The 4,370-nt window shown below is 45.5% G+C and overlaps 1 protein-coding gene across 2 annotated transcripts in view; it reads right to left on the reverse strand.

Moving 5' to 3' along the window:
• Nucleotides 1-4,370, reverse strand: part of NGF (nerve growth factor) — a 50,467-nt gene that overhangs the window by 17,941 nt on the left and 28,156 nt on the right. The gene's annotated exons all lie outside the window — the stretch shown is intronic.

Consider the following 4,370-nt stretch of genomic DNA (forward strand, 5'->3'; position numbering starts at 1 on the left):
ATCACCACCACCAGAATCACCACTTCCACCATTTTACCATCACCATTTCCACACCCCCACTATCAGTACCACCATCACCATTACTACCATCACCAGCATCACCACCACCACCACTACTAAAGGATTAAAGAACTTTTTGGAGTCAGGCAGGGAAGTCTGACCAGTGTTCCTCAAGGCCTCCTCTTAGGCTGAGCCAGAAGAGGGTCAAGACTGGGGGTCATTTAGTCTCTTCCAAGTAGTTAAGTGAATTGTTTATGTTCCATATAACTCAACTGAGTGGTGAACAGAGCTGGGTCTAGAAATCAATATTCCTGCTTTCCGTCTGTGTATTCCATCATACTGTTTTCCAGCACCCATTCTGGAAGTTGTATTTTTTTCTTTCTTTTTCCTGAGTTTTGTTATTGTTGTTAACTTTGTTTTTCCAGTAATATAGATGACATTATCTAGTTTAGATTTGATAAAATTATCTCAAAAGAAGAGTATCTATGACTATTCAAGGACGTTATGTATAAACACACATATACTTCAAAAGGTAAAGAAGGAACTAAGTACCTCGTCCTCCAAAATGAGGCCGGTTCTTCCATTTGCCTGTGCATTGTTTGAGGATCAGTGCACCACTGTTGCCGACCACTTTTGAGCTTTTCTATTTGTTCATAATCTGAAGACAATCTGACTTTGTGTTTAGGCCCCTGCGGGAGGGAAAGCTCTCCCAGAGCCCTCCCCTCAGCTTCCAGGAGGTACTCCTCAGACTAGTGGGACTCCATGCAGTGATTGGCTCCCACTTGAAAGAGGGGAGTTCCCTGGGAGTTAAAGGCCAGCCCGAGTGTGGCTCCCTACTGGCCCCTCTGTGCCAGCCAGAGAAGGGCCGCCAGTGTCCCAGGAGAAGGTTAGCTCCCTGGGGTGCTTCTTCCTTATCCACTTGTTCAGACACTGGAAGTTTGAGTTTAGGCTTGTGGGGCAAAAGGGTGGGGGTGGGATAGAAGTCCCCCGAAGAGCCCCCTTAAGCCTCTCCCTTAGGCTGCCTGAGAGGCATCAATAAGGATGGAATTACCTGTATTTTAGGTGTAAAATTAAATGTGGTATAATACGATGCATTAAAATACGGTAAGTACTTCACTAGCATAAACCATGGGTTAGAAGTGAATACAGTTACGACCACTAATAATAAATAACAATTATTGGGTATTACGTGCCAGATACTCTACTAAGGGCTTTCTAGAGATTATCTTTTTAAATACTTATTAAAAATTTTCTGAGATCAGTATTATCCCCAGTTTGCAGATAAGGAAACTTGCCCTCCGCGTGAAGTGGGGAAGTACAAGTGCTTAGTGGATGTGTGAAGGACAAGAGCACAGGGCTGCTCTGTGGTCACTCCTCGTCACTGTTCTCCAGACTGCTCACAAATCTGACTGTTCAAAGGAGCGACAGCTTTGTCCTCTGGGCTTTGTACTGATGGCCGATTTCTGCTTCTGTGATATGGATAAGGTATAGGTGGGATCCTGCATATTTTCTATTCTTGAATTTACCTAATTGCTTTTAAAAATCGAATGGTGGAGTCCGCCTGCCGATGCAGGGGACACAGGTTCATGCCCCGGTCCGGGAAGATCCCACATGCCGCGGAGCGGCTGGGCCCGTGAGCCATGGCCACTGGGCCTGCGCATCCGGAGCCTGTGCTCTGCAACGGGAGTGGCCACAACAGTGAGAAGCCCGTGTACCGCAAAAAAAAAAAAAAAAAAAAAAATCGAATGGTGATCTCCTATCTATAGAATACCTTGACTTCTCCACTTCTCTGTCATGAGACTCTCCTTTACAACCTGAGGGAGCCCACAATCACTGAAATGCCCTCCTCGCTGAAATACTCTAACCACCAAGGAACAGATTCTGGATGGACCCACTATTCTGACAGTAATGTAGGTACAGAAGATAGATGCTTAGAACGTGCAGTTGTTTCTTACTGAGCAATTTATAGACATGGGAATGTGTCTATTCCATGTACTCTCATACATTTTCTGGATAAGATTTACTCTTAATTGTGAGACTGTGAAAAAACCGAAAAACAAAAAAACACAGCAAGACAGGCACTACTCAGTCTGGGCTGGGTTGTGATTCTCTGTTGGTTGGCTTTTTGGGTGTGAAGACCAAGCCAGAGACTGATGGGGCCAAGTGGAGTCTGTTAAATATTTCCATTCATGGACATGCCATAGAAAACCATCTCATACATTTACAGGAAAGCATCACATATAATATCTTTGTTGTGCTTAATCAGAACCAGGGTAAAATTCCAGTCACCAGGAATAGAAACTTACCCTAATGATTTCATTTTTTAGTCCAAAATATACAGTGTTTTCTCTGCCTGCTCTGTTTGTCACTTTCTAAAACAAGAAATTACCAAGCTATAACTTTGGTTTGAGGGATGGGGGAAAACAGTCAGCTCTGAACAGAAATAAAGAGAGACTGAGTGTCAAGGGTCCTTGGTGGAGGAGCATCCAGAAGTGGATTCAGTCTGTGGATTGTTGACTTTATTTCCCAGAACTGTGTGAATTACCCAATCAGTGTTCAACTGTCCATCCAGGCTCCAGGCTCTCAGCAGTGAGTACTTCATATATATATAATAGGAGTGAATCAAAGGCAGAGAAGAGGTTGAGTGAGCTACCACCAGTGGTTTGTGTGTGCGAGTGTGTGTGTGTATGTTGGTTTGTTTTGTTTTTTTTAAGGAAGACATGGTTGTTTTCACTGTTAGTAAATGAAATGGTCTTTTCCAAGAAGACTGAGAATCTCATGCTATGAAAAACAGATAGGACGCTAGGCAGAAGAGAAGCACTTCCTTCTGATTTGCCACATTGAATTACATTGAACTGAGTAAATGGTTTAATATTAGGAATCATGCTTCTCTGTGTGCAGCAGATTAATGGTTTTTATTTTAAGCTCTGGGGTGAAAAGCTGGCAGCTTCTTTAGCCCACCAGCCTACAGCCTTCAGAAACTCTCTTTGAAAGAGACAGGATTGCTGTCTTCTAACGTCTCAAGAATAAGCGTGAGCAGGAAGAGTGCAAATCATAAGAAGGCTCTTCACCAGTGAGCAATAGCTGTCACCTACAGGCTGACAGCGACACTTTGGCAGACACACCAGAAGGGCGGACATTGGCCATGAATTATGCAGCTTGGCCCCGTCCCCACTGGGCACCATGGGGGATCTGAGTAATGCTGGCACTGAGGATGGCCCTGGCTCTGGTGCAGGATCTGCAGCTTTCAGTTAGGGGCCAGCCTGGGGCTGGGTCCAGGTCAGGGACAGGGAGAAACGCCTTTCTCGTTTCCCATCAGCTTGGAGCTTGAAGAGTGTTTGTGGCATGAATGAATGAGTTCTGAACAGATGGAATCAGACCAGCCCAATGCCTGCAGGCACTGGGACAAACTCAGTGAGCTGGGGTTCGCCCTGCCCTTAGGAAATCTGATGTCATCATAGAGGGAAACTGAAGACAGGGAATGAGAAAGATGGAACTATAGTAAGAAGCACTTGAGAGAGGAGGAGAGTGGGGGGAAGTACAAGGGCAGTAAAAGAGAGGAGAGAGAGGGCAAGAAAATGACGGAGGGCAGTGGGCAAAGTGAAAGAAGGTGAAGAGGGGACCCAAAGGGCAAAGCAAGGAGAGGGGAACCAGAGGGAGAAGGAAATGGAAGAAAGACACACAGATTGAGAGAAGACTTTGAAGATGGCCTTGGCCTCAGCTCCAGCGAGAGGGAAGAAATCCCCGCACAAGTCACAAACACACGCTTCAGCCTGTGCCGGTGAGACGTGATTCCTAGATTTCCCTGGAGAAATAGCCCAAGCAAAAGGTAATCAGAGCCATTTATAATTAGCAACTCCCCCGGAAGAACCCAGATTTCACCGATCTGTCTTCTGGTGACCGTACAAGATAATTCTGATGATGTTTCAATTAACAGTCTATCAGAATATGATTTTTGCTGGAAAAATTCCAAATTTGAGCCCAAACCCAATGGTAGCATTGTCTTGGCAGAACGACACAGAGATCTTGCTCCATAGGTTAGGGTAAGGCCATAACCTAGGGTACACAGCGACTTCAACACAGAAGTCCTTCATCACAGAGCCGCCATGCTGGGTGTGCCAGACCGGCCCTTAAAATAAATGTGATTGAGTGACCTCACAACTATCAGAGTCAGAGAAAATGCCTTGGAAGAGAAACTGTGAGTGAAAAGGACTAAAGGACAACATCAGGGGAATTGGGGCTTCCCACTGATGCACAGATCCAGCTGGACTTGGTTATAGTGTAAACTTTGTTTAATCAAATCCTCTGTCATTGGGCTTCCCTGGTGGCGCAGTGGTTGAGAGTCCGCCTGCCGATGCAGGGGACACGGG

Source organism: Aethalodelphis obliquidens, unplaced genomic scaffold (genome assembly GCF_003676395.1).
Source record: "Aethalodelphis obliquidens isolate GAN/ISIS:26980383/991018 unplaced genomic scaffold, ASM367639v1 scaffold70, whole genome shotgun sequence".
In the NCBI taxonomy this organism is placed as follows: Eukaryota; Metazoa; Chordata; class Mammalia; order Artiodactyla; family Delphinidae; genus Aethalodelphis; species Aethalodelphis obliquidens.